Source organism: Bos grunniens, chromosome 27 (assembly GCF_055505025.1).
Source record: "Bos grunniens cultivar Pamir isolate PY7600 chromosome 27, Bosgru_T2T1.0, whole genome shotgun sequence".
Classification (NCBI taxonomy): domain Eukaryota; kingdom Metazoa; phylum Chordata; class Mammalia; order Artiodactyla; family Bovidae; genus Bos; species Bos grunniens.
The window spans coordinates 20,581,646-20,598,297 of record NC_141191.1 but is presented as its reverse complement, the minus strand read 5'-3'; the positions used below and the strand labels follow the sequence as shown (position 1 = coordinate 20,598,297).

The window sequence follows — 16,652 nt, the reverse complement described above, 5'->3', positions numbered from 1 at the left end:
ATTTATATTTTAAATATAAATAAGTTTCAGCTTTAGCATCAGTCCTTCCAAAGAACACCAGGACTGATCTCCTTTAGAATGGACTGGATGGATCTCCTTACAGTCCAAGGGACTCTCAAGAGTCTTCTCCAACACCACAGTTCAAAAGCATCAATTCTTCGACGCTCAGCTTTCTTCACAGTCCAACTCTCACATCCATACATGACCACTGGAAAAATCATAGCCTTGACTAGATGGACCTTTGTTGGCAAAGTAATGTCTCTGCTTTTCAATATGCTATCTAGGTTGGTCATAACTTTCCTTCCAAGGAGTAAGCGTCTTTTAATTTCATGGCTGCAGTCACCATCTACGTGATTTTGGAGCCCCCCAAAAAATAAAATCTGACACTGCTTCCACTGTTTCCCCATCTACTTCCCATAAATTGGTGGGACCAGATGCCATGATCTTAGTTTTCTGAATGTTGAGCTGAAAGCCAACCTTTTCACTCTCCTCTTTCCCTTTCATCAAGAGTTCTTCACTTTCTGCCATAAGGGTGGTGTCATCTGCATATCTGAGGTTATTGATATTTCTCCCGGCAATCTTGATTCCAGCTTGTGCTTCCTCCAGCCCAGCGTTTCTCATGATATACTCTGCGTATGTTAAATAAGCAGGGTGACAATATATGTCTCATACATAGTATATTAATTATAAACAATGTATAATGAAATTATATAAAATACTAATACATTCAACAGTGTATTAATGCACAATAATAATTGTAAGTATGCATATATAGGGCTTCCCAGGTGGTCCTAGTGGTAAAGTATCAGCCTGCCAATGCAGGAGACATAAGAGACGCGGGTTCAATTGCTGGGTCTGAAAGATCCCCTGGAAGACGGCATGGCAAACCACTCCAGTATTCTTGCCTGGAGAATCCCACGGACAGAGGAGCCTGGTAGGCTACAGTCCATGGGGTTGCAAAGAGTCAGACAAAAGGTGTCTTAGCATGTCATGAGGTGACTTAGCATGCACTCATACATATATAAATATATACATATAAACTTATATATATATATATAATATAAATGTGTGTTTAATAACTTCCTGCATATGTTGTTGTACACATCACACACACACATACACAGATGGAAGGCCATGACACATGTTGCATTCCAAATGAATGAAGCAGACAAGTGCCACATAGTGGAGGAGACAGAACAGTGAGGACTATGGAGGCTGGACAGGCTTGACCAAGTATGTAGGACTTAAACCCGACACTGAGGAATGAGGCATCGCCAGTAATGAAAAGTCTGAGAGAGCTAGAAGTTCAGCCAAGTTGTGTCTGAGTAGTATTTTCTTTTTTCTGTGCAAAAATCTCCTCCCAAAGGGGCATGTGGAGGAATGGGCACAGCACGTTCTAGAGAAAATACCAGGCTGTTCTGGTCCAGAGGATTAGTTTAGGTGAATAGTGGCACAGTTGTGGAGATAGTGGGTTGCATTTTGAAGTGTTGTATGTTTTGACCCGTTGAGAAGGTTTTGACCATGGTCATTAGGAAGCCATTGTAGGTGTGATCCGAGGTTTATGGGCATTTGACTAGAGCCTCTTTCACCAGGGGATGACCTGTGTCCACTGAAAATGAATGAATTTCTACAGTGACCACCATTTCTCTAACTTACATAGCACTGGTAAAATTTGTGAATGACTAACACTATTCTCTCATCTGACTGTGGCACAGACCCGCCTCTCTAGGCTTCCATGTGCCCACAGATCTTTGTTAGTAATAGAATAATTATCCAACTATATATCTATAGCATTAGTATAGCCACAGAACGTGCTACTGTTTATATGTTTTATGCTAAAATCTGTTATGTTTGTCTTTTGGGTGGGAACTGAATTTAATTCTCCATGTTTAGTAAAGTCTATACCTTAAAAAATATGTGCTAAATGAAAGAACAAGTGTACCAGATTTGTAATTTCTAAAAGAGAACTGATAATTTGTATTACGAGGGATTAAAATAATTGAAATGATCCAAAAACCTTTGTAACATAGAGACAAAGTCTACATGATCATAGCATGACAATTATAAGATGTTTTTCCAGATAATTTAAGCAAAATATCTGTTTCCATCTGAACCATTTCAATTTTCCACTTTGCTTGGATGAGAAAACTTACTGAAAAGAGAGACAGTGCTCATTAGTATGTGTTAGTCACTCAGTCATGTCTGACTCTTTGCAACCCCATGGACTGTAGCCCACCAGACTCCTCTATCCATAGCATTCTCCAGGCAGGAATACTGGAGTGAGTAGCCATTCCCTTCTCCAGGGGATCTTCCTGACCCAGGGATCGAAACAGGGTCTTCTGCATTGCAGGATTCTTTATCCCAGCCACTGGAGAAGCCCCTAATGCTCATAGGGACAATATTTAAAAAATAAAACTAGAGAGGGTCATGGGCCATTTTGTTCTACTTTACACAATAGTTTGTAATTTGATGGCAAATCTCTCAGATCTGTGGATAGTCTCAAAACTTCAAGGTAACTATTTTAATACTTATATTTGTGTGTAGTACCCAGAAAATGGTATTCATTAGAGTTACTGACCAACAGATTTTACTCTGTGATAATATAACAATTCCATTTTATTTGATTCAGTGTGAGTTATAGAGTTCCTCTAACGAACTATGTGTGTTTATCACAGGGCCATGCTCCTACCCTTGTCCATATAGTTGTTCAATCGCTCAGTCATGTCTGACTCTTTGCTACCCCGTGGACTGTAGCCCACCAGGCTCTTCTGTCCATGAAATTCTCCAGGCAGGCAAGAATACTGGAGTGGGTAGTCATTCTCTTCTCTAGGGGATCTTTCCAACCCAGGAATTGAACCAGTGTCTCCTGCATTGACAGGTGAATTCTCTACCACTGAGCCACCTGCAAAGCCCCCAAATTTCTCCTTAGTGTTGGCTTATTTTGTATCCAGTCACCTGATAAACCGGAGAAGGCGATGGCACCCCACTCCAGTACTCTTGCCTGGAAAACCCCATGGACGGAGGAGCCTGGTAGGCTGTAGTCCATGGGGCCACGAAGAGTCGGACACAACTGAACAACTTCACTGTCACTTTTCACTTTCATGCATTGGAGAAGGAAATGGTGACCCACTCCAGTGTTCTTGCCTGGAGAATCCCAGGGAGGGGGGAGCCTGGTGGGCTGCTGTCTATGGGGTCGCACAGAGTCGGACACGACTGAAGCGACTTAGCAGCAGCAGTAGCAGCAGCAGCACCTGATAAAGAAAACATTCAGTGTTTTCCAAGTTAAATATTCCTTTTTTCCCACTGACACGATGCTTTGATTGCACTGCTTAAATTGAGGGCTGAAATTCCGGAAAGAAACTGTAAATTATTCCAGTTCAACAGGAAGAAGGATGGTTTTTCAACTACACATATGAGGCTACAGTTGAGAGACCATGGGAAACATTTGAGGCGTTACAAATTAGACAACTGTAACGTTTTATCACTTATGATATTTCATTTGGTATTTACAAGATATACCCAAAGGGATCCTCATCTGCTTTGCCATATGGAAAGTTTATAAATGTTAGAGTACGGAGCAAAAGCAAAATGGGAACAGGAAAGAATTTTAAGGTGGTTTAGGTACTCAAGAGCAGCGGCCTTTCCTTTTGTTGAGAAACAGCTGTTGCTTTAGGGGAAGGTAAGCACAGATTATTTTCCTCCTTATTCCTTTGGGGTCTGATAAAAATATCAGAGAATAAACATCCCCACCATTTATTTTATTTTCTGTCATTTTCTAAAGGTGACTTTATTTCATGATAGAGTCAACCAACAGAATCAATCATGTCAAAGCATTTAAGTGGAGGATTTTTATTTATTTCTTAGTTAAAATAAAGGAAGAAGAAACTCAGGTACTCAAAAACAATTTATGAACCCAAGTTTGCATTTTTTTCTCTGTACATTGAAGCCAGCATCATCTTAAAAAATATTTGAAAAGAAAAGAAATTGAAAGTGGGCTAAATTTCTGGAACATAAAACAAAAAAATTATATAAAAGCTAAGAAATTGAGTATCCAATACAAGCCCATCCACAAAGGATCAAAATATTAATTCAAATATGGGAAAAGTATTTCATTTACAGTTTAGAGGTGTTGAGATCAAATCAATAAGCAGAAACACTAATACATGTTTCATAAAAAGGACAAATGTCAAAATATGATATGTTTCATAGGAAAATATTTGCGTCTATTGAGAGAGGTGTCTTTCTAAAGCTTCTGGGAATTTGTAAAAATTCAAAATCATGTAAAGTGTTGATTGCTGAAATAAAGTGAAAAGTTCTACCTAGCGTTTAGAAAGATTGGCTTTTTTCTATCAGCAGTAATTCTAGTTTCTTTTAATAGTTTTGCTTTCAAACAATTCCACCCATTTTCATATATTTATAATTTCAGAGACTGACTTGGGACATTTTTCATTTCTGTTCACTGACATTCATTCAACACATTTTATTGGTCATTGTGCTATTGATCAAGTGCTGTGTTTGGAAGTTGGGCTTTGTCATGAGAAGCCAAGGTCTTTACGGAACATGGAGTCCACTGGGTAGATGAGAACTGGGAGGATGAGAAGTGAGAACAGTCACCGCCCACTATGCGTGTGCTGTGAGGCATCTAAGCAGAGACCCAGAGACCCAACTCGGTTCCATTCCTTTCTAGACATGTGAAATCTTTAGAACAAAGAGAAACTCCTTAAATCTCCCTCTTAAACTGGAGAGAAAAAATGATCCATGGCATGCATAAAACTAAGCTCAGGAAGAAAATACTGTGGATGACTACTTTGACTTTTAAAAAGACTTAATGTTTTTAAAATATTTTAGGGTTACAATAAATCTGAAAAAGAAATTCAGAGATTTCCCACTTAGTCACTGGCCCTAAACATGCATAGCCTCTCCCATTATCATCACTTACTAGAATGGTACTTCTTTTTTTTGCCAAAGATGAATCTACATTGACACATCAAAATCATGCAAAGTCTGTAGATTTATGGTTCATGTTTGATGTTCAATCTGTGGGTTTTGGATAAAAGTGTAAGGATATATATTCATCATGATAACATCATATGGAGTATGTTCACTGCCTTAAAGCCCTATATATTCTACTCATCTTTCCACCCTCCCATCTCACTAATCTTTATACTCTCTTCATAGTTTTGCCTTTTTGAGAATGTCATGTAGTTGGAATCATATGGTATATAACCTTCCAATTGGCTTCTTTCACTTAGTGATACACATTTAAGATTCTTCCATGATTTTTTTTATGGCTTAATAGTTTATTTCTTTTTAGTGTTGAATACTATTCCACTGTCTGGATATACCACAGTTTATCTGTTCACCTATGGAAGGACATCTTCATTGCTTCCAAGTTTTGACAATTATGAATAAAGCTGCTATAAGCGTCCATGTGCAGGTTTTTGTGTAGACATAAGTTTTTAGTTCCTTAGGGTAAATAAGGAGCATGATCACTGGATCACATGGTGAGAGTACATTTAGTTTTGTAAGTGTTCTCCAAACTGTCCTCCTAAGCGGTGTGTCATCGTGCACTCCCCCCCGTAATGTATGACAGTCCCGTCATTCCACTTTCTCACTAGCATTTGTTGTTGTCGGTGTTTTAGATTTTGCCCTTTCTAGTAGAGCTTCCCTGGTGGCTCAGGTAGTAAAGAATCTGTCTGCAATGCAGAAGACCTGGGTTCTATCCCTGGGTTGGGAAGATCCCCTGGAGAACGGAATGGCAACCCATTCCATTATTCTTGCCTGGAGAATCCTATGGACAGGGGAGCCTGGCAGGCTACAGTCCATAGGTTTGCAAAGGGTTGGATACAACAGAGCAACTGACACCCCCCCACCCACAGCAGGGTCTCCCAGGTGGCGCTAGTGGTGAAGAACCCACCTGCCAATGACGTAAGAGATGTGGGTTTGATCCCTGAGGAAGGAAATGGCAACCCACTCCAGTATTCTTGCCTAGAGCATCCCATGGACAGGAGCCTGGCTGGTTACAGTCCATGGGGTTGCAGAGTCAGACACAACTGAAGTGGCTTGGCACACACCGTAGTTGTATAATAGGATCTTGTTGCTTGAATTTGCATTTCCCTAACGACATTAATGTGGAGCGTCTTTTACATGCTCATGTGCCATTCTTCTGTTAAGGTCTCTGGAGAAAAATCCTTTATCAGTTTATGTTTCTACTGATTTATTTTCTCACCAAAAAAATGCAATATAGTTTAAGCCTTTTCCCCAGATATCTTTATCTGATCTAATAGTTTGATTTCAGTCCCCTGAGACTTTAAGAGTTGAATATAACATTAAAAGTCTTGATAAAGTAAATCATATTCCCTTAAGAGTCAATGGAAAAACATTTTCTATGAACTTCTTTGAGGGCAAAAATCTGTCCATGGGTTCCCCAAACCTCAAGGTACAGTTTAGTCTTTTCTGTCTTCCAAAGGGTTCACAAAAGGCTCAGATTCCTCTCTATATAAACCAATTTAAGGCCACAAGTGTAGATTCACTTGTTTTACTTTAGTTTTGGTTAGTCATGGAAAAGTACTGTTGATGTGGAAATACATTTTCTTTTTGAGCGTGGGAGTAAGTGTTTTTCTGTTACAGACTCTTACTGTTACCTTTATGTGAATAAAAGCCACACACAGACACACACACACATGCATGTACACATTTCTGCTATTGACTTAGATTCAGAAGATCAAATTTTTACTGTTACTCTTTTGACTTCTCTTTACTTTTAATGTCTTTTTGTTGTTGAGATGAAGCTTTGGGTGAGAGTTTAACACAGTCTAGAGTAGAATTTCAATTTTGGATATCTCTTTGACTTTTTACAGCTTTCTAGTCAACTGGAAACTTCACAAGGGAAAAGAAAAAAGAAAAAAAAAATGCTGCTAGACCTTCAACTGTAAGTTTCATGGGTCTATTTATTTTAAAACTGACGTTTCAAGTATGGCTGTATTGCTTAGTATATTATTTCAGCATATCTGTATCTATGTTACTAGATAATGCAACTGTCTTTGATACTTTGTACAAGTAATACAATATTTTTGTCAATGCATGGTGGTAGAGTGTTCAGAGGTAATTGGCATCTGAGAAAGTGTCTTTAAAAACCTAATGACCGTCTAAGTCTTGTTGGCATTTTTCTTTACTTGTGTCAAGGGGAAATCCCTCAGAAGGGGCACAGCAAACATATAAAAATTTTATTATAAAGCTGCCAGCATTTGACCTTAGAGCAGGTCCAATTGACAAAGAATCTGCAGGATATGAAACATTCTCATTATGATGTCATGGCAACATTACTCAAGTTATTAATTCTCCAAGTGGGATGATGGATGTTATAGGGTGGTGAGGTCCTTGGCAGAACATATTGCTTAATTATCTTCTTTTAGTACCAGCAGACAGTCATATGCCTATGATCAAGTACCATTCAAGTGAATATGAAACGAATTCATAAGGAGAGAATATTTAAAGATCTTATCCAATAAAAGAGCAGATTAAATGTCAGATCTTCATTAAAGGTTCTTTAATCAAACTTCTTTTTGCGGTTTTATGACAAATCCTTCCATTTTGGCACTTGAACCAAAGACCCTTGTATCTGAAATGAACTATTCTGTCACTTGAGCTAAAGGGTAATTTAATGATTTTTAAAAGAGAAATTTACGGTCTGGTAGGTTAGACTCACGAGTAGAATCTGGAAAGCCTTTAATTTTAGTGTTGGAATTAATGTCTCATCTCTGATCTTTTATAAGCCCTTGAATCCCTGTGACTCAGTTTCCCTAGATGTTAAAAACAGAATACAGTAAAATAGTATGAATACTTGTAATATATATAGTGACATTTGTCAAGTACCATCAAGATTCTTAACAGTCTGTGATTGACTTAGATAATTCTGAAAAAATGCTGTGGCTTTAACAAGTTATTTACTGCAATTGTTTTAATTAGTTACCCAACTAGTTAATGTTTAGGTGAGTAAGTTTTAAAATGGAATGGCCAGTGGGATATAATTTTATTCAGGTGTGCAGCAAAACAGACTTCAGTGCGTGCTTAGTCACTCATCTGTGTCAACTCTTTGTGACCCCATGGACTGTAGCCCGACAGGCTCTTCTGCCCATGGGATTTTCCAGGCAAGAGTACTGGAGTGAGTTGCCATTTCCAACTCTAGGAGAATCTACCTGACCCAGGGATAGAACCCATGTTTCCTAAATTGGCAGGCAGATTTATTACCACTGTGCCACTTGGGAAGCCAAACTTCAGTAGTACTGTGTTGTTTTCAAATGAGAAGACGGTTACATAGAAAGAAATCCCCAACATCAGGGAGCTTCAGGAAGGCACACCCTAGGGAACTTCATGTAATCTTAAATACCACTGATGGGTGAACCTTTTAATCAAATATTGTGAGATATTTCAAATATCAGTTCCCAAATAATAGCATCACGTTTTTAATTTTAAAAAGTCATTACATTGTGCTCAATTAATTTTAGGGGTATTTTCCTACTTTTGGAATTAAATTTTTATTCTGTTGCCTAAAAAAGAGTATCAGATCCAAATATAGCACAGCTCTGCCTCAGAGAGAGCTGATTTATAGAAGAATGATTTTGTGGTAATAAAATTGGAAATAATTTATTATCTATTTACTTCCATGGCACTCGTTGTGGGAATGTAGAAATAAACCTGGGAAGTCAAATAACTTGGTTATCTGCAACCAAATCTATGTGTTGGTCAGTTCCATACCTTGGTGAATTGTATGCTTTCAAAGCTAAAGTTAAGTGTTTGCCTTATCTGAAAAGTTTTTGTGTGAGAGATTATAGCATGAAAACAATTATATTGGGTTAAAATATGGAAGAAGTAGTTTTATTGAAAACTCTCATTAATTTTTATTGTTCAAAATGATTAAAGAAGACAATTTAGGTGGTTAATACACACTTTATTTAATACCACATGAAGCAGAGAACTGCAAAATGAGATGGGAGATAAGAAGCTTTTATAGGATAAAGAATAAAGAACAAGGAAGAGACAAATAGAAAATATCTGATTGACTGCAGCCAGAGTCAACCTTGTTTAGAGTGAGAAGACCCAGAGTTGGCTTGGCATTTGGCAGTTGGCTGACTGGGTGTACTTCATTTCTGGTCAAGCAGAGCATTTACAGAGACATCAGAGTTAACGTAAGTTTTGCTTTGCTATTGTGTTATCCTAGGCAGACGTAGTTCTATCTTGGGCCTAGAAATTTATTTCAGCAAAATCAACTAGAACTGTTTGCAGATGGCCTAACTATTCTATTGTAGTGTTGCTTTTAACTATGGCTTGACAAAACAATATTAAGGCAATTATTTAAGACAAAGTAATCAGATTCTGAATCAAGGCCAATGATATATGCTCAATTGAGTAGGCTAATTAAATTTTGGTTTTTTTGAAACCAAGAATTCATATCTGATAAATATTTATTAATTAGATGTTTTGATTAATGAAAACATATGAATCCTGGATTCTTGGTACACAGGTTTTGGTGCTTTTGAAGATCAAAGGAAATCAAATAGATTGTTAATATTGAAGATATTATAAAATAGAAAATTTTATGAAACAATATTATGTAAAGACCTAAAATAGAAAATAATGAGCAACTAGAATCCATTTGAATCACATTAAGTCATTAAATCAAAGCATTATTTTAGTGGGATAGTGCTCCCTGGTGGCTCAGACAGTAATGAGTCTGCAATGCAGGAGACTTCGGTTTGATCCCTGGGTCAGGAAGATCCCCTGGAGGAGGGCATGGCAACCCACTCCAGTGTTCTTGCCTGGAGAATCGCATGGACAGAGGAGTCTGGTGGGCTACAGTCCATGGGGTCGAAGAGAGTCAGACATGACTGAGCACACAGGCACACAAATGTAGATTATTGGTATGCAGGATACTACGTGAGTCATTATTTCAATACTTTTGAGATTCGTTGAACCACTTTATTACAAGGAACATGTAGCAAAACACATGCTTCATTAAGCAAGTTGGGGGAGTCATCCCATGGAAATTTCTTTAAGAATGCTGTTCATATTATTTTAAAACATAATGGCATCTAGGGATTTTAGCCTGAACTATGTTGTTCAATGCTTTGGTTTTCATCCCAACACTAAATGGCCTTCAAAGACTCCTTTATTTTGCATTTAACAGCTTGTGTAACATGTCTGTAAGTGGTTTTGTTGTTGTTGTTACTGAAATTAACATTCTCACATGAGCATAAACGGTAACTTCTTTAGCTGACAGCAATTCCTTTAACTTGTGGATTACTTCAGGAACTACACATACTTTCTTAGTTATGCATTAACATGCTAGAAGAGTTATTTATTTGAGACAAGTTTAATAGCTAAAGATTAAGGGAAAATGTAGTGTTTTAATAAGCGTAGTTTTGCCTTGGCATTGACTCTATGTTCAATATTTGAAGATTAAAATATGATAATTTATGTTGTAAATTAAGAAAAACTAAACCAAATTTATATGACAAGATAATTTTAAAATGACTTATTTCAGTAATAAAACAAGTTTAATTTAGACTCTCTTCTAAAATCTAGCCTTATCTGAGAATTCATCTTTTCTGCTTTACTAATACTGCCTAGATGAGCTGTTGATGAAGGAATTGGACAATGTATTTTGAAATCCACTAGTAATTTTTTTTTTTTTTTTGAGTTTTATGTCAAGAATCGGCTTCCATTCCTTCCCAATAGTAATGGTATACCTCAAACGTTAGAACTAGATAGATTCTTTTGTGAAAGGAGGAGCTATTCCCAAGATTGACATTTGACTTTGATGTACAAATGCTTTTCAATTCCAATGAATGCCATTATTTGCTTAAGGAGTGTTTGTTGGAGCCATGGAGAGACTCAAATAGTTCTAATATCAACAGTACCTAGAAAGTAATAATAGATGTTAGCCCAAATAGCTTAAGAAGAACGAATCATTTGTCTAGAGGTAAAAGATAAGAAGTCTGCAATGCTTCTTTAAGGCTCTTCAGTGCATTATCAATATTTTCCCAAAATTTGATTTGAAAACTAGATCTTTAGTAGATTGTCAATGTTAATACACAAAGAATACTTGATTTTGTATCAGCATCCACTTTATTGGTATAACCTTACTCATGATTTCCCTAGTGTTTTTAGTATACATAGAACTAATATTAAATATAATTCCTAAAAATGTTATTATCGAATGGTTGACTTTTCGTGAACCTTAACATTTTAGAAGAGAGTGGATTTCACTGAAATGGACTCACCATTCTTCATTTAGTGCCCTACTTAACATAAACTCCTTTGATTTTTTTTTTTGTAGACATCTTACTGCATTTAACTTCTAGAATGTTGTGTTCCTCACCAGGAGTCCACCATGTAGATAGATTGAAGTTGTTTGTGGAATGAATGAGAAAAATAATTCATTGGCTATGCAGTCCTGTTAAGAGCTCTAACTAACATATATTTGAATTGAAGGAAGTTCAGAAACCACAGGACCAAACTTTGGGTTGACAGATAGAATAGTGAATTTTTCATTTTACGCAAGCCCCTAGTCCTCACAAACACTCTCCTTAATAAAGTTGGAAAAAGATGGCAAACTAACATCCAGGAGTACTGAAAGCCTCTTGTGATAGAGTTCAAACACCATATTTTATTGACACCTTTCTGAGTGATATTAGAAGCACAGATATAGAACATTTCTGGCCAAACAGCCATGACATACACTGTAGATTTGGAATGAATGCTATTAAGATAACATGTTTCTCTCTTTTAAGGGGTGACTGACCATGTGTATCACCTCTTTTACTTTATCATCAAGAATGACTGGGTGAGATGGGGCCGACAATTTTGATGAGCATTGATCTGTTTCAGAAATGAATTAAGTCAGAGATTTAAGGGCTCAGAAATAACTTTAGGCTTTCCCTTTTAAACTGATGATATCTCATTTTCTGAGTTCACAGATGAGAAAAGAGAAGCAAGGTAAAAACTCAATTTAAGTCTGAAGGAGAATTTCTGTTTCCTTCTGTGTTGTATTTATCAGCCGATAATCCTACAGTGAAAGCTTATGTTTTCCAGCTAGTGAGAGTTAGGGCAGAAATACAGAGTGTTAATTAGAAAGTTATCCCTGTCATAATATTTTTTCATTTTGCTCCCCTCCCAATATAACTAGGAAAAATATTGTTTTCATAAAATACCAGAGTGAACATAACCCCGGAATTCTAGTCTTATAACTACTTTCAGATGGAGGTACAAAAATGATACTTCAAAATGTTAAAAATAATCAATGTGAGTAAAAATTGGACTTTGAGTATTCGACTGCAGTGTTATTACTTCCTCTTGTTGGTGTGTTTCCAATTTCAGAGACTGTGGGGGAAGGACAAACTCTACATGTACATGATCTCCCTATTTTGACTCCATTCATTTAGAAGATCTAATGGTTTTATTTTTAGGCTTAATGCCCTTGAGATTCCTTAATAATTTCAAATTCCATCAGAAATGTCCTTACCTTCAAAATCATGTATAATGGATTCATTTCTTTTGATTTGTAAAGTGGCAGAGTATATAAAATTGATACTTATCACAAAAATCGTAAAACACCTTCATTAAGTCAATTACTGAGAATGGCTTTAATGGATAGTGTTTGGGGATCCGTGGTCTCCATATATTTCTCCCACTGTCACTGCTGGAATTAGAGTGTGGCTGGTTGAACAAAAGAATTAGTATGTGTAAACTTTTCAGCTGACTTGTTCAAGGGGAATGGGCTGTGAGAGGAGAGCTGACGAATGATCAAAACAGATTATAAAGGGAATGTTTAAAACTTAAAAATACAAGACAATTATTGCAAACACTGAAAGCTAATAAAAGCAATGTATTATAAAAATGTTCTGGAGACACAGAAAAGCACATTTTAGAGGTAAATGAAGAGAGCCAAAATGACAAAATAGAAAGCAAAAGAGCAGAACTTAAAATTTAGGTGTGTTTGTATGTCAATAAATGTCTTCTCCAGTTTGAAAACCAACCAAGTGTCTATGTATATTACATTATGTGAAAAAAGTCCTTGGAGTTTAGGGACTCTTTTAAAGTCATATATATTTCCTTGCATAATATTTGATCATTTGCTTACTTTGTAAATCGATTATATTCATTATACTGTGTTAAACACTTGTATCTCACCAACATTATTATAATTCTGTTTAAACTCTCCAACAAAATATTGCTTAAACACAAGTGTTGCCTTTCTTCCTTTTGAATTTTATTTAATAATAAAATTTCAACAAGCCTACTGAATAGATCAGCTTTTTAGAAGACCAAGGCTTTCCTTGAGATAGAAAGTTACAGAGTTTTGCCTTTTAAAAGTTTCTTGAATGTACACATTACGGGCTGTTTCTCTTCTTTCATTATCAGAGACAGCAGTGCCTCCAGCCTAGTGTCAGAGTCATCTGTTTGAACCAGGAACACTTTATCAAAGTCAGGAGGGTGAAATAAGGCTGGATTTTCGCCAAGTATATTTGTTAGGCTCTTGAATATTAAATCACAAGCTGAATCACTGTCTAATTTCTTTCTTACCTTTTTTTTGTTGTTGTTGGAGGGGGCAAGTCAGGAAATGACTCTGCAGAGATAAATTCTGAATTAGCCATTCAGTTCAGTTCAGTTTAGTCGCTCAGTCGTGTCCGACTCTTTGCGACCCCATGAATTGCAGCACGCCAGGCCTCCCTGTCCATCACCAACTCCTGGAGTTCACCCAAACTCATGTCCATCGAGTTGGTGATGCCATCCAGCCATCTCATCCTCTGTCGTCCCCTTTTCCTCATGCCTCCAATCCCTCTCAGCATCAGAGTCTTTTCCAATGAGTCAACTCTTCACATGAAGTGGCCAAAATTAATAGGTCACAATTTGTACAGAAACCTGTCTCTTTTCATCTTTCTAGATGAAGCACATCTTCATTAATGTTGTTTTTTTCCTATGAGGTTTCTGAAATCATTCAAAGGCTAAGGAAGATCTATGCCTTGGGTGACTCAGTATATAGTAGTCCTTGGACTACAGCAGCATAACTTGAATGAAGGAATGTAATCGCTACATTGTAACACCAGGGTGAGAGCAAGCATCTGATTTGTGCACTCCTGGGCTGTTAGGAGATTTTTTGTTCCATACACCATTTTTTTAAATAGACAGTAAACATACATTCGATTTTCCAGACACTTCAGCACCTCTTTTCGCAGATACAGTTGAAAAGGTTAGGACCTATTTTGCTGTCACTGTAGTCTAAGCTTTATACCCTTCCTTTAGCTTGCTGACTATCCATTTGGAATTTGGCTGATTGATTTCTCAATAAATTTCCTGTTCTAGTTGTGGGTTGCCAAATTGAATGTACTCTATGTGCTTTCTAATATTATCTCCAGGAATTGAACAATGACAGTTAAGAGCATCATCTCAGCAGGGAGTAGGTAGCTTATTGGCATTTACTCTCCTTAGAAATATATTAGGAAAGATGCTAGTGTTTTTGAAATATTGTTTGCATCTTGTGCATGCCTTTAACATGTCCCTCCCACCAGACAACGATGACAGTGATAACAATGGGCTTCCCCAGTGGCTCAGACAATAAAGAATCTGCCTATAATGCAGGGGACCTGGGTTCAATCCCTGGGTTGGGAAGATCCCCTGGAGAAAGGGAATGGTTACCCATGCCAGTATTCTTGCCTGGAGAATTCCATGGACAGAGGAGCCTGGTGGGCTACACAGTCCATGGTGTTGCAAAGAGACATGACTGAGCAACTTTCACTTTATCACCAAATAGTGATGATAATAACAATAATAAAATTAAAAAAGAGAAAGATCTGTGATATCCATATGAAACTGCAGTTAATTTCAGTTAGCAATTTGTACCTACATAAGGAACAATTGCAATGGCACCCCACTCCAGTACTCTTGCCTGGAAAATCCCATGGACAGAGGAGCCTGGTAGGCTGCAGTCCATGGGATTGCCAGGAGTCAGACACGACTGAGCGACTTCACTTTCACTTTTCACTTTCATGCATTGGAGAAGGAAATGGCAACCCACTCCAGTGTTCTTGCCTGGAGAATCCCAGGGACGGGGGAGCCTGGTGGGCTGCCGTCTATGGGGTCGCACAGAGTCGGACACGACTGAAGCGACTTAGCAGCAGCAGCAAGGAACAATTGATAATAGTGGTCACAGTTTATACACTGCAGTGAGCTAGGGGTGATAGTTGATGTGCTTTGAACAAGGCAGTACTGCATTGCAGGCAGATTCTTCACCGTCTGAGCCACCAGGGAAGCTCCTTGAGTACTCAGTCTTTGGTATTTTGAGCAGGTCTCTTTCTTGATTATGGCTTGTTCTAATCGGCTGTGGCTGCATACTTCTTCATGAGCTGCAGTGACTTGAGGGGACAGATTCTCACCCCTTTCAAGTCCCTATTTAGTGCTGGCTTTTCCTTCTCAATATTGTTGTCCAGAAGCCCTAACCCTGTCCGCTAGGAGCCAGTTTAAAGTCTTGGTAACTCAAGTTTCCTCAAACACAGAAATCAGTTTTGGCTCCCCAGAGGAAACAAACTTGCCTCCCAGATACCCCCAGAAACTAACACTGTCTGTCTGAGTCCTGGAGCACTCTGCAGTGATGCTGAGTTAGGCACTGCAGAGGTAGTCTAGGAGTTCATTACGTGCTCTGTTGCAGATCCAAACAGTGAGATCCCCATGGTTGTCTTCGGTGTATGTGCACGGACTTGTAGCATTTGAATCTTTCAAATTCAGAGTCTAAATGAGGCTGTGTTCCTCAGAAGCAGGTAATCGATGTCAAAAAGCAGTTTTCTGAGCTGCTCATTAAACATCTCACTGAAAGACTGAACTTCTGGAGTGAGGGAGAGGGCTGAATGAATAAAGTCACACACATGGTTAACTCTAATCACAGAAGACGCCAGTTCTAAATTCTAAAGTAGAACAACCCTCTGATGAGGAAAGATAGCATCTTTCAGAGAGGGAGGAGGTGGAATGTCCCAATCTAATAAAGCCCACTTCTGGGGTCCTTAGCTTTAATTCAGAGTCTTCATTTTGTTCAGTCTTAGCTCTGGCTTAAACCATCAGCTGCTGTCTTCCCACTGAATGGCTTCCTTTTTAAATAGGTTGCAGTGGGTAACCACGGTGATGTCCCAGTCCTAAACTGCTTCATTCTTTATCACCACCGTTTCATTCCTTAGCTTGGAAGTTATCTCATAATTTGGCCTTGAACTCCAGGTAGGAGTATTTACCTAGACTTCAGGGACCACTAATCAGTGGTTCATAGTGAAAACTGTATTTTCAGGTAATTGGGTCTTATCTTACTCCTTTGTTCTACATGTTTATAAACATTGTTCTAAGAAAGGGTATATTGGCTTCCCCAGACTACCAAAAGATGCTCATTGCCCCCCAAAAGCTGTATCTCCCTCTCCTCATGGTAAGACTGCTGTCTCTTACTTCAGTAACTCTGGTGTCCTTTTATCTTGCAATCAGCTTTCATTCTTCAGTCTTTTCTAAATTAATTTTAGCGTTTTAAGTTTTTTTTTCTTCTTTTCATGTGGACCATTTAAAAAGACTTTATTGAATTGTTACGACGTTGCTTCTGTTTTATGTTTTGGTTTTTTTTG

The 16,652-nt window shown here is 37.9% G+C and overlaps 1 long non-coding RNA gene across 4 annotated transcripts in view; it reads left to right on the top strand.

Moving 5' to 3' along the window:
• Positions 1-16,652, top strand: part of LOC147343611 (uncharacterized) — a 729,471-nt gene that overhangs the window by 121,360 nt on the left and 591,459 nt on the right. For all 4 annotated transcript variants that reach the window (XR_015156273.1, XR_015156274.1, XR_015156271.1 and 1 more), the window contains exon 5: positions 6,861-6,931. This is a non-coding gene — a long non-coding RNA (uncharacterized LOC147343611). The remainder of the gene's footprint in view (positions 1-6,860; positions 6,932-16,652) is intronic.